This window comes from Anas platyrhynchos, chromosome Z (genome assembly GCF_047663525.1).
Source record: "Anas platyrhynchos isolate ZD024472 breed Pekin duck chromosome Z, IASCAAS_PekinDuck_T2T, whole genome shotgun sequence".
NCBI lineage: Eukaryota > Metazoa > Chordata > Aves > Anseriformes > Anatidae > Anas > Anas platyrhynchos.
In genome coordinates, this window is record NC_092621.1 from 73,710,800 (window position 1) to 73,732,538 (window position 21,739).

The following is a 21,739-nucleotide window of genomic DNA, read 5'->3' on the forward strand; positions in this document are numbered from 1 at the left end:
TATTCACCACCAGCCAGTCCCTGAGCAGAGGCAGACACATGGGCCAACTCCACCTGCTTTATTATTCAGTATGAGGCCGTATGGTACGGGATATCCCTTTGGTCCCCTTGGGTCTGCTGTCCTGGATGTGTCCCCTCCCAGCTTCTTGTGTACCCTCAGCCCTCCTCACTGGCAGGGTAGCACAAGAAGCTGAAATAATGTACCTTACTTACTGTAAACACTACTCAACAACAACTAAAACATCAGCGTGTAATCAACATTACTCTCATTGTAAATCCATCTTTTTATGAAGAAAAATTATCTCTACCATCCTAAACCAGGAAAATATCCATCATTCCATACCTTTTACATCGTACTCAGATACAACACTTTCCAATACATCCTTAATGATCACCACCACCCTTCCTGTCCTTTGATATATGCACACAGATTTAATTCCCTTAAGTATACAGAACATCCCTCTAAAATGTCCATTGTCTTCATTTAGCCCATGACTTTGGGCTCTATCTGTGATGATGGTTTTCAGGACAGGAGAAATGGTGTATCATGTTGGACTGTTGCATGTTGGAGAATGCTATTTCCATCACTGCTGCACTTGCTCATTTCCATCAAGATTAATTCTTCTTTAGTTTGGGTTGCTCCTACTGTAATACCATCAACATGACATACAGCAGCCATAGCAATGATGCCATAAAGCATTATATAACCATTACTACCATACAACTCAAAACATGGGCTACTCTAATCTCAAATTAAATTTCTTTGAAGTACACATCAAAATTATCCATCCCTCCACATTAGCCACTGAGTGTATATCCAGATTCTTGAGCTAAAGCAATCCTATGCAATGGTTTGCCTTTGCCAGAGGCACAACTAACCCATACTGTCTTTCTCAGCATAATTTTTACTTGTGCTACAGGAATTTTCTCAATTTCTACAGTTGTGAGGGGTTTTGATTGGGTTGGTAAGTCCCCTAAGGTAAACTAAACACACAGCTTTTGCTAAATGTTTGTGCAAATGTCTGAAAGTCTAAGAACTCATTGCTCTCAGTGTAGCCTTCAACAGTCCATTTAATCATTTGATTTTCCCAGAGTCTGGTGCATGATAGAGAATGTGATAGAACCAGACAATGCCATGCTCTTTGGCCCAAGTGTTTATAAAGGTTTTTTTCATAAATGAGTCTCATTGTCTGATTCAATTCTTTGTGGGGAGTTATGTCACTACAAGACTTGCTTTTTGAGGCCTAAAATAGTGTTTGAAGAAATGGCAGGACACAAAAGATATGTTTCCAGTCATCTGGTGGTTGCTTCCACCTTTGTAAGCATATAGCGCTTGCCTGGGTGGGTTTGTGGCAGTGTGATATGCAGTCTGCCATCCCCATACTGATATTTCAGCTATTGTCCTACATGTCTTTAACTGCTTGGCTGGCTAGACTGCAGCATGTTTCACATTCATGGATAACCTGTGCATAGTGTCAATGATCAAGTCCACTCCTCAGTCAAGAGCCCATCTATACATTGTTTTTCTTCATTGATAGCTGGAGGTGTCAAGGGCCCACTGAACAATACACTATTCACCCACTCCAGATCCACCTGTGCCACTTCACTCATGGCAGCCTGATCCACCTGCTGGCTGGTTTCATGTTCTTCAGTGGCCTGACTTTTGAGCATACAAGATAGTTCTGCAACCTGGTTGTCTACATAGGCAGCAATATCTTGCCACAGTGCATCAGTCCTCATAGATTTGCTTCTGCTCTGCCAGTTACTTTGCTTCCTTTGCTATAACCACCTCTACAGGACATTTGTCACCATCTATGACTCAGTATAGGAACAGAGAACTGGTCATTTTTCCCATTCAGCAATATTTAAAGCCAGCTGGTTACCCTTCACTTCTGGAAATTGGTTTGGTTCACCTCGTTCAGCAGTTTCTGTGACTTGTAGTCTAGGACTCCATACAGCAGCCTTCCACAAGCAATGCCTTCTCACAATGTGACACCAGTGAACAGGGCATATTGCTTCTCATTTTCTGTTAATTTATTAGGCCCCTTCAACATCACCTCCTCCTCCAGTGGTATTTAAAAGTCCCTGCCCTCTGGCCATGATAATTTCCAAGATTCCTGGGTGACTGAGGTTTTTTATTCAAGCCTGTTTTGTGATCAGTGTGACACACTTACTCCATGTAGCATTTGTTGTATGAACATGTAGAGAGGACCCTCCCTCTGAACATCCATCCCAGCACCAGCATTTGGGGTGCCAAGAGGATGTGCTTCAGTGCCAACCCCTTCTGAAGCAGCACAAACCTCTTCATACGCTGCCAATATCTCATTTTCAGTTTGAATATAGTGGGCCTAGGATTCTCTGTATCCCTGACTCCAAAACCCTGGGTGTCAACCTTGAGTCTTCCCTGGTGCTTTCTGCCAGAGGCTCCATTCCAACAGATGTAATTTAAAGCACATTTTTTATGTCTTGTCCTGACCTGACTGGCTCAAGGGCTGCTGCAAGAATTGTCTCTTGTTTATTTTGTTGAAAATTTGAGCTTTTCTTTGCCCTGAGCTTTTCTTTGCTCAGGGTCCTATTTGAAATTGTTCTTCCAGGTCAGTTGATAAAGGAAGTTTACAGTTAGATGGTAATTTGGAATGTGCATTCTCCAAAAACCCACAATGCCCAAGAAAGCTTGTGTTTCCTTTTTATTAGCTGGTGGACACATAGCTGCTATTTTGTTGCTCACCTCCACTGGGCTCTGATGATGTCCATCTTGCTCTTCTGTTCCTAAAAACTGGATCTGCAGTGCAGGTCCTTTTGCCTTGCTTTGTTTTATGGCAAAACTAAGCAGTGGCCTGACTTCATTCATAGTCCACTGCTAACCTCCATTCTCCATTAAACTGTTTCACCGACCATATAAGATGTTAAAGGGTGAGTGAGTCTTTCTGACCACTTCCCCACTCATTGAATCAGCCTATGGATGGAAATGAGGGAGTCTCGGTTGGAGTGATATTTCCTCTGGTGCACCCTCTTGGTAGCAATTGCCACCTGCTGTTCTTCAACCCACAGCAACCCCACCACGGAAGGGTTATCTGAGTGACCAAGTTAAACAACTGCTTAATTTCTTCTGTCTCCAAGGTAGCTATGCCAGAACCCCTTTGGTCCTTGAAGAACTTTCTCCTTAGGTGGTTTATGCCAAGGATGCATGGAACCCCCATTCCAGTGCCATGCTAACGGAATTGCTTTTGCCATTTATTCCCTGTTAGGCTCACTTCAGCCTCCTGTACATATAGTTGTTGGGATCTCCCTGTCACTCCAGAAACTCAGATGGGCTCTGCCCCTTTCCAGCTTGATGGCATTAGGGTACACTGTGTGCCAGTGTCCACTAGAGCCTTATACTTCTGTGGATCTGGTATGCCAGGCCATCAGATCCACACAGGCCAATAAACCCAGTTGTCCCTTTCTTCCACCTGGCCAGAGGCAGGGCTCATGTAGTCCTGATCAGATTATTCAATACTTAATTTTTGCAAATACAAACCAGAAGTCCCTTCAGGAAGATCAGGAGTAAGATCAGCCCTTCTGCTCTGTCTGGGGAACTGCCCACCAAAACTGGAACAGCAGTTATCGCAGTAGGAAATTTGCTGCCATTTCTCCTTGCAACTCACCCATGCATCTGGGATCAATGCAGATTTTTCATCCCACTTCCTCACATCCTCCCTGTGGTCATGCAGGTAAAAGTACAGAGTGGCACATGGTGTGTCTCTTGAGCATAAGAATGCTTACTCCAAATAGCAGAGATACTGGTCCATATGAGTGGAGGAGAAGACTTGTTCTCTTCAAGATGCTGGACCAGTTTTTCCTCAGACAAGATGCAGGCCAAGGAGGAAGACTCCCCCCAAAAAATAATGCAAAACACAATTGCTCATCAGCAACCAACTGATGCCTAACCATTCCTCAAGAAATGACAACTCCTCATCTGCCCCCTTCTTTACCTTCCTAACCCACCCCCCACTGCCAACTATCCTATTTTTATTCTTCATAACTTTGTGATATGGTATGGAATATATCTTTGGTCAGTCTGGGTCAACTGCCTTGTTTGTAATCCCTCCTGACTTCTTGTGCACCCCCAGCCTCCTCACTGGCAGGGCAATGTGAGGAGCAGAAAAAATGTCCTTCACTTACTGTAAGCACTGCTCAACAACTAAAATATTGATGTGTTATCAACAGTATTTGAATACTAAATCCAAAACAGCACAATACCAGGTACTATGAAGAAAACTAACTCTATCCTAACCAAAATCAGGATACCCTTCTCGAAGGAAAGTGTATCCAAAGAGAACATCTACATGTATGCTTCCTCACCATGTGTGAGATGTGCTCTCCCCACCTCCTCCCTGTCCCCCTAAATATTCATTCTTTTCCTACTCAAGGTTGAATTATTAGAACCATGAAACTAAGCCATAGAAAGAAACCTCATTTCCTACCTAGAACACACGTAAAAATTATTCCCAAAATAATAAAAGTGAAAGAAATAGCAATTTGCATGGAAATTATTGGTTGAGATCTCTTACCAACTTTGCTTTTCAATCACTTCATTTTCTACCATTCTTTTCTCACAATTTCTTCCAATAAGACATATTTTTCATTCCTCTTATCTTGGTATTTTTTAAGCTACTTATTAAATATTTGTCTTCTGTGACTGTGATAGAGCCAATCTTCTATTTATTTATTTTGTGGATTTGCATCCCAAAATAGTGAAAGGACACCAACTGAATAAATAACACAGTGCAAACTCAAAACAAACAGACTGAAATATTTGTCAGAAAGGCAGTAGTTGCCTACACAGTTACCACTGTGTGAAAACTAGTATGTTGCAATTATTTCCTCTTTTAATTTAAAATTGCTAAGCAGAGAGGATAGACAGGGACGGTAACAGGTAACATCTTTCACCACATTTTATTTTCCAAGAAAACATTTTCCCTTACAAGCATTTTATGACCTTTTAAAAATGTGCTCCAGAATTACTTTGATTTCCTGTATGACTTTGACATTTGTCCAGGCAGCAGTCCTAGAGTTTGCTGCATCTGGAGTTGGGAATTAATCCTTTCAAAGCAAAAGAGTTGCACAGCATTTCACATTTTTCTGCTGCCACCATAGTCTGCTAAAACCAGATTCATAAAATTATTTAAAGACCTACGGAGACAGATGGATGACTCAGATGCCTAGCTCTTAGTATTTAATGCCATTTTCTGTGTACAAGTACCTGAGTGTTTCCATTTTATTTGTCATGTTTATTTACATCAGTATGTGAAGTCTTGTAATATCAGATGTTCAAGATCACCTTTTAAATCAAGCAACAAAAATCAGCATCTTAAGCTACTTAAAATAAAAAAGATGTCAGCATTAAATTAGGTGATTTGCTCAAGGCGACCTCAGAATTTCATGGTGAAACAAGGAACTTGCATCACTTAGTGTCCGAAGTGATCTAAGGGTCCTTAGTGTCTGTCGGATGAGCCTTGGAATAAGCTTCCTGTTGGAGTCTGAAAGTGCATTTCCAGTCTTACAGTTATGGGAATCAAAACAAACTGCTGTGTTAGGAGAAACAAACCAACAAAAAATTCCTAAAAATCCTAAGAAGCAATCCGTAAGTTTGATGCCTTATGTCCTGCAAGCCTTCTAAATAAAAAGAGGAATGTTTTCCAGAAGTACAAGCACATCCAGTGAACAGTCTTCCATATCCAAAAGCCACCATATGGCCTAAATTTCAAAATATTCTCAATTCCATCAAGTTCTTTGAAAAATAGATTCCAAGCACTGGATACAGTTCTTGGTTTGATTTAGTGGTAGAGGTGTATTCTTTTCCCTTTTGAGCTTGAAATGTTTTCATTAGTAAAGAATGTTTTACCAAGTAAAGATCAATGTGCCATCCAGAACTATCCATAGTAACTAAAAATACATGCTACATATGTTCATAGAGTCACATTGGTTTTCTGACTGTTACTGCCAAAACCATCATTTTATAAATTCTTTCTGTAAAATAAATGGTGACATCTAGGCCATAAGGCAAGTTTCCTAAAAGAGATTAATCAAAAACCGTGGTAACATTGAAATCTTCTGACATTTATAAAATAGTTTAACACTGACAGTCTATGTGACCTGACAAAAGAGTAGGAGTGGAAGAGACTTGAAGAAAGCTGTCTAAGTAATCTATAAGGAAGGAGAAAATCCCTTCCCAATTTCTTCTTGAAAATAGTAATTCAAAGAATTTTCAAAGTGAGAAAGGCCTATCTTAAGCCAAAGGAGTAAGACGGAATTCAGATGATGACTCTTTTTAGATAGACGTGAAAGAATATATACATAAGAATATGTAAGAATATGTATATAAGAATATGTATATATTGTCATGTCTTAAAGTATCAGGAATATATATATACATTTATATATATATCTATTCTTGATAATCCAAGGCAACAACACTTTAAATATACAAATATTAATTTATTTTTATGTTTAGCTTTCCATTATCCTCTAATTTATTATTTAAAATGCTACTTGTAAAAAATCATGGTATAATTCGATGTATTTTTAAAGCAATTAATAAACCCTTTAAATACATAACTGAAATAAACTTCAATTTAAAGCTCACAACTAACGTAGTCAATGTATACCAGATTGTTTTCAATATGTTCAAATCTGTTTAGATAAGTAAAGTATCCTTTTCCTTGATGCCTCCAAATAAAGTTCTAAGAATCTGAGAGAATATGGGTAAGTGTGGAGGAATGGTTAAGTGAAGTAGGACATGTGGATGTTGAGCAGTTAGGAGGCAATGGGCTAGTGAAGTATGGTACTCAACTCATATGAGCCTGGGCACGCACGCAGCTGGCTGAGAGCCAATCAGGCTCAAGGACACAATGCCCTTGGGCGATCGGGAAAGTCCCTAAGGTGGGAAGGTAGCTAAAAAAAGGAGGAACTGACTGAAAAGCCCGGGAAGTGTTAGCCAATCCTGAGCTTAGTTTTCGCAATATGTATGAGTTGATTATGTTCGAACTAGATAAAAGGCGACTGAGCTATCCATTAAAGTTGAAGTTCACTGTTCACTCGTATTGAGCGTCTGTGTCTTCCTTCCCTCGACAACAAATTGGCGCTCAAACAGGGACCGGTCTGAATGGGATTTGGACACTGCTGGCAGTGATCCTGGGCCACGGTTGGACGGAATAAGGAAGGAACCGGTCCTGCAACGCAGCCCAGGAGGTGGAAGGGACAAGAATCCCCGCACCCGCGTCAGGAAGGTGAAAGGGACGTGGAGTCCCCGCACCCGGGAAAGGATCCCGCCGGTCACGCGTCGCCGAGGTCTGAAAGGTGAAAGGGACGAAAACTTGGAGCCCCCGCACCCGCAGCTTGGAAGGTGGAAGGGAGTCCCCGCACCCGGGATGAGCCTATAAAGGGTCCCGCCGGAAAAGCGCCGCCGAGGTCTTTGCAAAGGCTGCAACCGATGTATATAAAGGTATGGAGAGACAAGCGGCGTACGATTTGCTCAAATGCTTTTTAGAAAAGCGGAGCATTTTAGATATAGATTTTAAAAAAAGATGTGCCAGGGTTATTAGCATATGGGGTAGCTAAGGGTTGTTTTACAAATCCTGATACAGTATTTGAGCAAGCAGAGTGGCGTAAATTTGGAGATAAATTGTTTGATGATGTTATTAATGAAAATAAGGCTGCTAAAAAATTGATTAAGCCATGGAGAGCAGTGACTAATGTATTAGCCATACATAAAGCTGAACAAAGAGTTGCCGCTGCTGCAACAGAGCGGTTAGGACCACCAGGAAGGGTTAATAATGTTAATCCACAGCAAATAAATATGGAAGGAACAGATTGCCCGTTGCCACCTTCCGTTAGAACTTTTACTATTACACAGGGGGTCTCGGGAAATTCGGAGGTGCCTGTGACAATGTCCTCTGTAGCAGAGGAGGAGCTTTCACTACCAGCAGCTCCAACCGCTCCAATAGAAAGTGAGGAAGGAGCAAGTGGAAGGACAAGTGCTAACCCATTTCTATCAAATACAAATCCCTTCACAACGGGGGCGCAGGGAAGAGAAGGTCTATGGAGGCAAATAGCAAATGAGGCACTGCGTGAAGGGAATTATGAAACGGCAACACAGTTAACACAAGCTTTTCCGGTAGTATACTCGCCACCGGATGCACAGGGGAATGTGACCGTTAATATGACAAATTTAGACTGGAAACTATTAACTCAATTACGATCTACCGTAAATGATTCTGGTTTAAAGGGGGAACCTACTCGGCAAATGTTAGATTATATCTGGGGAACTAATATATTGCTCCCCGGGGACATACGTGGTATAATGAAGCTGATCCTAACACAACATCAACAGCTTCTTTTTAATGCGCATTGGCAAAGTGTTTGTCTGCGTCTGATCCTTTCAGAACATGCTTGTTTGGGGTCCCGATAGGAGACCCAGAAGAACTGAGTAAAATGTTAGCACCATATTCTGCCAGTATTACTCTGCTTAATGAAAGTTTTTCTGCAAACGTCTCGGATGGAGTAATTGCTGCCCTGCAAGCTATTCATGGGACCCTCAAGAATTGGATCTTCTGGGATCTGTGGCTATAGGGAATAGTAGTGACAATTGGATGCAAACATGCTTTGTACTCAATAAAGGGAAACAAAATAAAACGCACTGGACCAACATAACATCAAGGACCTTTGGATTTGAGGCCATGGGACATCACTGTAGATGGAACAACAACCGGTAACATTAGTGTACCGCTTGGGGCGTATGGAACAGGTGACACCAATTCAACCTATCCTCAAAGTCAGGCCAAAGCCTTACCACCTGGCATGTTTTTGATCTGTGGAGACCGTGCATGGCAAGGAGTACCAGCCAATGCTTTTGGAGGACCGTGTTACCTAGGGCGACTCACACTTTTCGCTCCAGATTTACACTCGTGGCAGAACTCGACAAGGAGCAGAAGAATTAAACGAGAATTAAAACTTTGGGTTCTGACTGTAATGATAATGTAGAATTGTGGGGTCCAGCAGAAAGATTCTTTGCTTCTTTGGTGCCTGGTGTGGGAACTGCACACGCTTTGACTAACATTTAATAAGCTTGCTTGTTGGGCTGTTAAACAATCAAATGTAACAACACAAGTTCTTTCTGAAATGTCACAAGATATGGAGAGCCTAAGACATGCTGTATTGCAAAATAGGGCCACTATTGATTTCTTGTTGCTGGCTCAGGGACATGGGTGTGAAGATGTAGAAGGAATGTGTTGCTTTAATCTTTCCGACCATGGTCAATCAATTCACGACCAGTTGAAATGGTTAAGGGATCATACGCAAAAAATTGTAGTACAAGATAGTTGGTTTGAAGGTTGGCTTAAATCAGTTTTTGGGAACATGGGTGGATGGTTTTTCTTAGTCAAAGAGGGACTTCGCTTTCTACTTATAATTATATTGATTATAGTTGCTGCACGTATAATTTTTAACTGCCTAACTAAGAAACTAGAGCAACTCACAGAGAGGGTATTTGTAGCACAAAATAAAAACGGGGGAATTGTGGAGGAATGGTTAAGTGAAGTAGGACATGTGGATGTTGAGCAGTTAGGAGGCAATGGGCTAGTGAAGTATGGTACTCAACTCATATGAGCCTGGGCACATACGCAGCTGGCTGAGAGCCAATCAGGCTCAAGGACACAATGCCCTTGGGCGATCGGGAAAGTCCCTAAGGTGGGAAGGTAGCTAAAAGAAGGAGGAACTGACTGAAAAGCCCGGGAAGTGTTAGCCAATCCTGAGCTTAGTTTTCGCAATATGTATGAGTTGATTATGTTCGAACTAGATAAAAGGCGACTGAGCTATCCATTAAAGTTGAAGTTCACTGTTCACTCATATTGAGCGTCTGTGTCTTCCTTTCGTCGACAACAGATAAGGAGGTAAAATATAAACCCATTTCCTAAAACAAGTTTTGTTAACTATGCGCAATGTATTCACTATACCCAGACATACATAAAAGAATTTCAGTAAAGCTGATCATTTTCTAACAGTTTTATTTCCTTTAATGAGATAGTGACTCTATTCCATTTTGCTTTCACACAATATTTTTAGGTAAGAATTCTATTTTCTAAACTAAAAAATACAGTCAATATTTGATTATAATTTGCTCCTGAATATTTCAGTGTGCATTAAGCACATACAATTGTGTTTTGTTTTGTTTTAAATATATTTACCAATGTCATGCTACAAGATTTGATTATACAAACTTCAAAAATGTCATCAAATAAATATTGACCAGTCTTTGTATCTGTGATCTTTCACCCTATCTTGACATTAATATTGTGAGGAACTGATCAAAAGTGCTTTCATATATTCCCACATTCAGGGATGCTCGTTGAACACAACTCAAAATTGTGATTTTCCCTCACTTCTTGCTTGCAGTGTTTCACCTGTAAATTCTCCCATATGTTCTGTAAATGTATGATAACTTTGGCAAATTTAATTCTCCCCCAGTGACTTTTCTCTTCTCTAATATCAGGGTCTTTAGCAGTTCACATTACATTTACAAGACATTTATCATAATCTTTGGAAAACTTCTCAAATATTAACATACCCGTGTAGGAAGAAGATCAATTCAGGGAATACTTAAGGAAACTAGATATTCATAAGTGCATGGGCCTTGACAGATACACTCAAATGTCACTGCAAGGCCACTCTCAATAATCTTTGATTAGTCGTGGCAACTGGTAAAAGTGCCCAAAGACAGGAGAAAAGCCATTGTCTTTCCTAACATCAAGAAGGAACCAGGGAACTACAGGCTGGCCACTCACCTCTCTGGGAATGTGATGGAACAGCTAATCCTGGAAACATTTCCAGGCACATGAAGATCATCAGGAGTAGTCAGCATGGATTCACCAAGGGGAAGTCATGACTGACCCACATGATAAATTCCTATAATGAAATAAGTAATGTAATGGATAAAGTGAGAGAAGTGGATATTGTCTTGTACTTCATTAGAGCATTTGACACCACCCATTGGAACCTCATAGAGAAGCTGCTGAACTATATGCTGGATAAGCTGACAGTGAAGTGGATTGTAAAATTGGCTAAGACAGACACAGAGAGTATCGGTCAGTGGTGCAAAAAGTGTAGTCAGAGGCCGGTAACAAGCAGAGTGTCTGATCAATACAGGGCCCAGTTCTGTCTATCATGCTCATTAATGTTCTGAACATTGGGGTAGAGTGCACACACTAAATTCAAAGACACAAAACCGGGAGGAGTTTGATTCAGCAGAGGGTCATGCTGTCATCCAGCAGGACCTCCACAGGCTGGAGAAGCGGGTTTTACTTCATGCAGTTCAACAAGGCAAAGTACAAAGTGCTGCACCTGGGGAGGAACAAGCCCATCCACCTGTACATGCTGGTGGCCACTCAGATGGAAACCAGCTCTGCGGAAAAGAACCTGGTACAACTGGTGGACACCAAATTGAGTAAGAGTCAGCAATGTGCCCTTGCTGTTAAGAAGGCTAACAATAATCTTGGCTGCATTTAACAAAATGTTGCAGATAGGTCAAGAGAAGAGATCTTTCCTCTCTACTCAGCACTGGTGAGGCTACACTTGTATTATTGTGTCTAGGTCTGGGACCCCAGTACAAGGAAGACACTGACTTTTGGGAAAGAGTCCAATGTAGGATCACAAAAATCATTAAGAGACTGGAATACTTCTCCTGTGAAGAAAGACAGATAAATCTGAGAAATTTTACCCTAAAGAAGAGAAGGTTTAGGGGGAACCTTATCAAGGTATATAAATAGAAGGGAGGGTCTCATGAAGAAGGTTTTTTTTGCATTTTTGCATTTGCTATAATTGTCAAGGTTTTACTTGCTACCCTAGATATCAAAGTAAATGCATTCACATAGCAGCAAAGTTTAACCAACAAAGAGGACAAGAATATGAATCAGTGTGGTGAGCAAAACTCCAACTCTATTTTTCTAATTCACTGCTAATTATTTTGAAATGCATAATAATTAGATATAACTGTATTATTAATGTTGAGCTTCAAAATAGTTAAAACAAAATGTGATTCATTCTCACATGACACAGCAATCTTATAAACACTGCTCAATAATTCAGGCCGTTGCTTATGGGCACCTCTTATATAAAAGTGAGTTTTCTGAGCCAAGTTTGTGAAAAATTATTCACCTATACTATACCTAAATTATGATCTCAGTGGCAAAAGGCATGATTTGCATTTTGTAAAAGTTATGAGAATATAACACGAAAATGCAAAACAGACTCCTAGAACTAAAATGTTCTGTTTCATAACATCAATATAAAAAGAGCATTTATTCATAGTGCTAGTGTCAGTGAATGGACCCAAAACTTTTGAACAGTCTCAGTAAAACCATAATTTGTAATCTCACATTTTGCCAAGATTATTATTTTTGCCAAGATTATTATTTTTCATCATAAATAATTTATAAAGAACTATACAAAGCCAGCACAAAATACATAATCACAAAATACTGTAGAAAAACTACCATACTAAGGAACTGCAGACAAGTATATCTTGAGAGAAAAATGAGAATAAAATAGAGAATTAATTTAGAAATACAATAACTCCTGTTTGACTCTTACACAGCTTGTTTACTAACTCTTTGGTTAGTTTGTTCCGATTTAAGAGACATTTCTGCTACTTTATAGCTTAAATCTCTTAAATAGAGATGTTTAGCATAAATAGAAAGAATGTACCATTCAGAAACCCTGTTAACAGGTCTTTGCTCTTTCTTCTATTTTTTTTTTTCTTTTTATCTAAACCTGCCTCATTTTGTTTTATAAAACCAAATTGAAAAAGTTTCTGTCTAAAAACTTGCATGGTGCAAAATTACTTATCCATATCCTTTAGAAGGATATAAACAGGATTGCTGTGCCAGTGAACTGCGTAGACTGCAGTACCAGACAAAGTTCAAGTGAAGAAAGGTAGATGGTGAAGACCTAGAGTATGCTAAGATAAAGAAATTGCATATGAGTTGCAATTTATAAAAAGAAAAAAAGAAAAAAAGAAAAAAAAGAAAAAAGAAAAAAAGAAAAAAGAAAAAAAGAAAAAAAAAAAGATGGAGGCTAGTGGAGTATATCCTTCAAGGAAAGGAAGTAATCAGGAAGCCTATGTGACCCACATATAATGCTGAAAAAGGAAAATGGAAAAATAAAATAAATAAATAAATAAATAATTATTTTATTTTATATTATTTTCTTCTCACAATTTTGGGGAGCAAAAGGAGGCAAGGAGGCAGAAGAGACTAACTATATGTCTCTCAGGTAAAGTTTCTGAAAACAGTACGAGGCTTACTCCAGGACTGAGGCATCATAGGGAAGTTGTACAGATTGTGTAGAACATTAATATTCAACATTATAGATTTTCTTTAAAGAGTCAGCCAACACTAGTTATGATATTCTTTATCTAAAATTCATTAAAAATGCATTTAATATCATACTAACACGTATTTTTTCCTCTTGTTTTGGAGAAAGCAGAATTGTCCAACAAAAAGTCAGAAGAACACAGGCCATAAGACAAACATTTCTACCCAGAGTTTTACATACATTCATACTATTTGATATGAATAAATTAATACATAAGCAGAATGGCCAACTTTGTACTTTTGTTAATTCTCTGTGCCACATTTCTTTTTATGTTAATGCAATATTTATTGCATTAGCAAAATCTTTTTTTTTTTTTCTTTTTTTTTTTTTTCAGCCTGTGGATTCTGAGATCTTTAAGTAGAGATATAACCTTTTGTACTTAATTGTTCTTTTCTCTTTTGTTTCTCTTAATTATGTTGTATTTGCATAGTTTTCCCCTGGACAGGAACAAATGGTTCTGCCAAAAAGAGCAGCTCTATGACTTTAATGAAGTTTCTGGATGCTGCCCATGATTGATTTTAAACTAATCCAATTTCCAGTAAAGACTGTGTATCTCTTCTAACATAACAGTGATTGACATCACAGCCACTCAAAAGTATCTCACATATAAGGGTGAACATCTTCAGAAGTGCCGCTGAAGCAGTGCTTTCCACAAGGACATTAGGAAAGAAAAGCCTTGTCTCCTACCCAGGGAGTCTGTTTGTGAATAATGTCTTTTTCTTTCAAAACTCAGAAAGATCTCAACATCTGCTTATGCACCCATATTTTGCAGTCATCTACTTCATATTCAAAACAAATGAAAAAGCTGTTGTGAAGAGCGTTGTCTCAAAACTCAATCAGCTTTCTAACGTATGCCTCTGCTTCTAGGCAAATGTTATTTCTCTTATGCATATTGTATCCTTTTACCTAAAAGTGACTTACTGTTTTGATTTTCATTATTATTTGATCATTTTTGTCCACCTTAACCAAAAATAAAATAAAATAAAATATTTCTGTTTCTGTAAAGTTTAACTGAAGCTGACTCTAGCTTGTAAATTACTCATGCAGATAGGTATGAGCTCAGGTAAGGGTAAGTATGTTAAATAATTTACTTCTGAGTTTTAAAATAAAATCATAATATTTCATCAGTACTTTCACATCTTCCTTACTATTTCATGTTTTCCCCTATGAACTTTTAAAAAGAGTAAATTATTATTTATATGTTTTAACAGTGACTGCATCAAAACTGCTACCTAATTTTGTCATGGTTGCAGTTTTATTCGGAGATAAAAACTTACCAAAGTCACTTTAGAGGAAATATGCTGCTCCTATATTGCTGTGTTCACAGATGGGATTTCCTAAAGATCTAGAGTATATGTCTGCAAATAGTAAGACTGAAAATTTGTACCTGTGGACGGAGGCAAAGTCAAAAAAGCTTCCCAAACTGATTACTAGAAATAAAACCAAAGATTTCTGAATCTGACTGAAGATTTTTTGTTCCTACAAAATATTTATTTTCAAGTTGTCCTAATAATCACTACAGAAAAAGGATCACATATTCCTTCCAGTGTTTGAAAGATAGAATCAATTATATCTTTTTGTTGATAATGACACAGACTCCACAGCCTTTCCTAAGGTTTTTTGTTTGTTTGTTTGTTTGTTTGTTTGTTTGTTTGTTTTCTGCCTTTATCAATTAAAATAAAAATCAACTGTAAACTCCAATTTGATTTTTTCTTGCTTCAGTTTAAGCCAATTACTTATTTCTGGTATTTGCAACAGCTTTTGAATACCTGACCTCTTGACTTTCCTCTTTTATATTTTCCTCTACTTTGGGTTTAAATAGTCACATTATCTTTAAAATTATCTCAGAAGTGATGCATTTTAGGTTTCTGATCACTCTCACCCAGATCTTGCAGATCTTTCTTACTGCTTTTCTACATCATATCTCTAATCTGTTTAAATGACTTCAGATTCTGAGCTCACTCTCCAATGTATGTTATCCTTCCCAGGTTTGTTTCTTATAAGATATTTATTAATCAAGCACTCTATTTCTTCATCCAAATCCTTAAACATTGAACAAGACCAAGCAGTACCCCAACAGACCATTACACTCTTCTAATTATCATTAATCTTCTGATACCCACTCTGGTACACTCATCTTTTGCATATACATAACAGTTTAATCTAGAGCATGTTTTGCAAGAACTCTTATGAAAATGTCCTATAAGATAATTTGAATACTTTTTTTCAAATGGGATCTCTTCAGTTGAAAACCTAGTTTGAAATATATGAAGGTAACACAATTTCCCTTCCCTTCCCTTCCCTTCCCTTCCCTTCCCTTCCCTTCCCTTCCCTTCCCTTCCCTTCCCTTCCCTTCCCTTCCCTTCCCTTCCCTTCCCTTCCCTTCCCTTCCCTTCCCTTCCCTTCCCTTCCCTTCCCTTCCCTTCCCTTCCCTTCCCTTCCCTTCCCTTCCCTTCCCTTCCCTTCCCTTCCCTTCCCTTCCCTTCCCTTCCCTTCCCTTCCCTTCCCTTCCCTCTTTTTCTTTTTTTTTATTTCTTTTGTTCTTTCTGTCCCTTTTTTCTTTTTCTTTCTTTTCCTTTCTTTTCCTTTCTCTCCTTCCCATTCACTTTTTGTTATTTTATTTTCCTTTCTTTTCTCAGTGATATTTTCAAACTTGGCATTTGGTGACATTTTCACTTTCATATTGCTAACACTGTGGGTGCAGAATTAAAAGTATACCCAGAGGAAGGTTTGGATTCAAGCATATCAGCAGAGGATTATATGGGCTGTTTTCCTAACGAATATTTACATGTAAACAGCTTTCCTATGAAAAAGACTAGGTAGATTTTTTCTAGTTTGTTTTTGTTTCTGTTGTGGCTTCTTCCATGATTCACTTCATTTTTTAAAGCCTGTGGCTCTATAGGGCTCCTTTGGGACTCAAAGCAAAAATCAAACAGAATAAAAAGAAACTACTGCTCTGCAGCAGGCTGTGGCTATATCAGGTGAAGATAGACTATCACAAAATGAAGAAGAAATAATCCTCGTGGAATAATTACGCTTAATAGCTTTCCTGCACACACCTAAAGGCTTTGCCAACCTTGTTGCCTTTTGGCAATGCTATCCATATTTCTGCAAGGTATCATTAAGGTCTATTTGCTATACGGGCTACCATGTTAATCTCTTGCCAACTGCAGATTTTTTGTTCATTTGCATAAGTATGGATTTTAATTTTAACTGACATGCAATGTAAAGAATTATTTCAAGAACTGTCCAAAGCAGTCCAAGAAAAGCAACCTCAATTACACTCTAAGAAGGCAAGGAAATAAGGTGTTCTTCATGGAAAGGGATGAGTCAGAAATCTTTGCACCTGTCAAAGGTAATCTGTTTCGGATTTGGGCCTTTTCATACCAACTATTTCTCTCCAGCACCAGTGTGAAACAGATCAGATACTCAAACATCTGACCCCAAGGGCTATTTTCTTCAAAGACTGCAAGTATGGCTCCAACTGTATACATGTATGCAGACAAAGTTAAAATTTATATTTTTATCAAAGATCTTATTCAAATAAAATCTATGTTTTTGTTTGTTTGTTCATTTGTTTTAATTCTTAACTCCTTCAATGGCGTGAAGTTATTCTCGCAACTGAGTTAGAGCTAACAGGATTTTTCCCATCGGGTATCTTCCTGTGATAAAATGTGTTTTTGTTTGTTCGTTTCACAGGAATATTGGTGGTATCCTCCCCTTCTACACATTTTTTCCCCCAATAAGAATATTGTTGAAATAATTATTTTAAGTTGCTTTCAGTTCTTAAATATATATATGTATATATATACTTATATATATATGTTTATGTATATATGTATATATATACTTAAAGAAAGTTCAAGTGTTTTATTTTAAAGAAATGGCTTTATAAGAAAGGAAAAACCCGCCCTATGAGACAGAAAATGAACTAATACATCTAATTTTCACAAAACATTTTCAGTCTGCAAAACAATTAAACAAATGTATAAAACAAAACAAATAAACAAAAAAAGAACTATCATATATAAGTAAACATTTAACCATACCATGCTAGATTTTAATTCAGAGAGAGATGTGGCAAGAAGAAACTAACAAGATGCCATGTTTCTCTTTTCCTCTCCACACTATTTGTTTTACCCTAAAATGAGCGCACACACTGCCTAGTGATTTAGGCAGTAGAAGAAGAGGAAGAGCAAAATATAATTCTAGAAACAGGCAGGGCTCCCTGACAGAAGACAATTTTATACCTACCTTGCTACCAAAATACTGAAACCTCTTTGCTGCAGTGTCTTTTTGGAAGTCTTTCAGTGAAGATAGAGTCATTAAAAGTGCCAGGTTGAAACTTAAGAAACAGTGGAACTGTCATACTTATTTACATCTACACAGATTTATTAAAAGCACGCAGCTATGCTCCAGGCACTAGTATAAATATTAAAAATACAAATCAAATATCTGTGACACCCAGGGTTGCCACTGGTGTTTATGAACATAGAAATACCCTATAACTAGTCACCTCAGACACCTCAGCAACTGCTTTATGAGGTGGAATGATGATCCTTGAAGGCCAACAGCTGGAGGCTGTGCTGAAAATACAGAATACATCAGTCTTATGGCTATGACATAGACAACACAACATCCCTTTCTTTCAGGTTTATCTACAAATTTACTGTGCCTCCTATTTCTATAGGCAAAGACTGGGAATAAACTAAGATTATCATTGTTGAATTTAGCATTACTAATGTATTTATATAAATAATATCAAGCATGAAGCTTATTTTCTTTTATGACACAGTTGTTTTAATGATCATACTGTGTACTTTGTGGAGAAGTCTAAAAATTCCCATTTTCTTGTGATTTTACTGAGCATTCAAGTGAAAACAGTATCTGTTTTCCGCACAGCATCTGTCTCCTGTACTTACCGTATTTTTTTCTCTAGTAAATTCAATATTCTGTCAGCATACATAGCTTCACCTATTTTCATTATCTTTCAACTTTTCTTGTAGATCTAATTACTTTAAATATAACAAAGACCTTACCTGGCACAGATAAGAAATCCTTAAGCACAGAACAGACTTTATGCTTGTCTTTTCATAGTTTCCCAGCATGCAAGGAACATTTTAAAGTTTATAAGTTCAGAATGCAACAAGACAATTGACTTATACTCTACTTAGATCTGTACTACGCTGGCCTACAACCATTACCTAGCATATCCAGCAACTAAATGTCCTTCTTACAGCTCTTGTTATCTAGTTAACACTAGAGCAGAGTTATTATAAAATGATAGAATTGTAGAATCATTTAGGTCAGTAAAGACCTTCAAGATTGTCAAGTCCAGCCATCAGCCTGACTTACAAAGTCCCATCACTAAATCATGTCACTAAATGCCACATTCACACATCTCTTAAATACCTTCAGGGATGGGGACACCACCACTTCCCTGGGAAGCCTGTTCCAATGCTGGACCATTCTCTTCATGAAGAATTTTTTTTATAGAGCACTCTGTTTTATCTCATGTCTTGAAAAAATTTCCATGTGACAAAAATCCTGCAGTAAATTTGGACACCAAAATCCAGAAGTCCTCATGAAAAGTCAGCATGACTCGGGTAAAGGACCAACCTGTCACCTGTAAGATGACCTCTCAGTCATATTACAATAGCATATCTTTACTGGAGATCTGGTCCATGGATAAATGGGGAGACAAATACACACATATTGTTTCCAGTTTTTTAGTTTTGGTAGAACAGTAGAAATAAAACAGGAAAAATGGTAGCAACAAGCAGCAATAAATATTACAATTTTAAAGAAGCATAAAAATGGAGCTAGAAAACTCATCATCCAACCTAGAAGTTACACAGCATGTCTGAACAGTTTAAGCCAGATGAATAACGTATGGTTTTGTCTGTCTGTCTGTTTGTTTGTTTGTTTGTTTTTAAAGTTACGATTTGTTTTAAGTATTCAGAAACAGATGGAAAGTGTCAATGAAAGAAAAACTCCATCTTTTGAACAATGAAAAAAACTTCTATTCATCATAGATAACTCCACAAGTGTTAAGAATGATCTACGATGTTAATCAAACTGAGAATCACACAAAGCAGAAGTCTATTGCAGTATATTGTAGGAGAGCAATATCTCCTTCAAAAGGTAGCAGATGGTTCTCCCTATTCCCTCTTCTTGTGTGCAAGCTCCAACGTAAAATGGTACCCTGCAACAAAATTCTTCTAAAACTGTCAATTCAATGAAAATGACAACAGCTACTACAAAACTATAAAAAATACACTGAAATGAATGCTTTGATAAATGAGTTTCCTCAGTTTCTTCAACAACGACTCATTCAGGATTCTGAATTTTAACAAAGACAAAAAATCAATAGGACAAAACATACTTAAAAAATTATTTTGTTAAAACAATCATTTACCCTAAATATATATATATATAATCTATATTTATCTTTATAAATAGATATATTTAATATGTTGTATAATACAATAATCCTGTTTGTACAAGGGTGTGAGGGTTCAAATCACAAAAGCATGGAAGGAATACAGTCAGGCTTGGTGGACTTAATGATATTTATAAGTTTACCTAAACAGCAAAAGAAGCAAACCTCTCAGGTACCTGTCAGAGACAGGTGATCTGCCCAGAATAGATTCACACTGTGTTTTGGGTTTTATCCTGTGTTCATTTTATCCTGTGTCCATTTCTGATCTGATAAAAGGTTGTTACATGGTAGGACACCATCTTTGGTATCACTGTCCTTTCTCTTGGGGTTATTCACTTCACCCTTCATAGTGTTTTGATGAAAAATCTGTTAATCTGGTGAAATAACTTCCTTTCATTCTTTAGTGCAACTGGCCTAGTCTCAGGTTCTGCAAAGAAGGAAAGAAAACTGTGGCTCAGCTTGTCTGGGAAAGATATGCCTCATTCAGAAGCAGCACTTCACTGTCAGCAGCATGCTGGCAATGCAAAGAGACATCAAGTGAAGCACACCCCCCCCACCCCCCACCCCCCCACCCCATGTTTATTCTGATCTGTGTCTTGACCATTTGCAATTTTCATCAGGTAGGACATACACATGAGGCAAAACTGAAACTGACCCAGAATTTGCAGATGTCTGAACGGCCTTTTTAATATATCAATTGACAGGCATGGAGCTATTAAGTGCTGTAATATCCATATACCTAGAAGGAATTCATGGGTTGAGAAACACATAGTTCTGTTCACAAGTGCTAGGCCAATTTTACACGGTAAAATGGGTACATATTTTTATCGATTAAATAAAAGTGAGGTAAAAGGTAAGATTGGCAGATTTTCTGGCAAAAGCCAGAATGTTACAGTAATTCATCTTATGGCAACAATTTAGAATACATTTTCTACTGTATGTTATTTCATTCAGGAGGATGTGGATTATACTCTGCAGGGAATATCTCAGTTTGTATAAGTTGCATCAATGCAAAAAGGTTTTTTTAGTATAACATTGGTAAAACACTGAAAATGTAGGTCAGCCCAAATCTCCATAAAACAATATTTAACTCTTTGCAGTAAAGCTCCTACTTAAATATATTTTGATCACAGATTTTTATTTTTCCATTTTTAAGACTATATGCATTTCAGTCCCTGGAACATTGATTCCTTGATATAAGAATGAAGTTCAATGTGGGAACTATTCCTCCTATAAGTTAAGGAAAGCATAATATTTTAAATTAATTGATTTCAGCAAAACACAACTCAAAAACAAGCAGAAGTAACATATATTCCGGTATATGTGTGTTTCATGAAATCAGAAATCATTCATTGTTGACAATCTCCATTAATATACTGTCAGGAAAGCAAGTAGTGATAGGAAAATAAAATGTAAGACTTTTTTAAGACAGTTAATGGCTTGGTCATTATGCATATGTAAAGCTTAGTATCTACATTAGGTTTTATAGCAGCTTTTTATTGATGTTTGTTTACTTTTTACAGAAACATCAGTTTTCATGTTCAAGTCTGAACAAAAAATGAGGTTATTTGCTACTTATTTCAGGTCTGTAATAAAATTTTAACAGACAAAATATTGGAGATGTTATTAAAGAGGTCCATTGGTTTCCATTTTAAATGTTGGACTGGCAGAAACTAGTGAATTGTGTAGGATTTTATAATACAAACATTCAAGGACTTATGTAGTACTTTCAGACACAGAGTTCTACTCAGATTGTAGTTTCATGGTAGTACCTTTCCTAATTTCCTCAAATAATAATGAGTTTATTGCAACTGAATGTTTGCCATGGAAGGAGTACGTATCTGCAAAAAGTAGTAAACACTATAAACCAAATCAGAGACCTGTTATT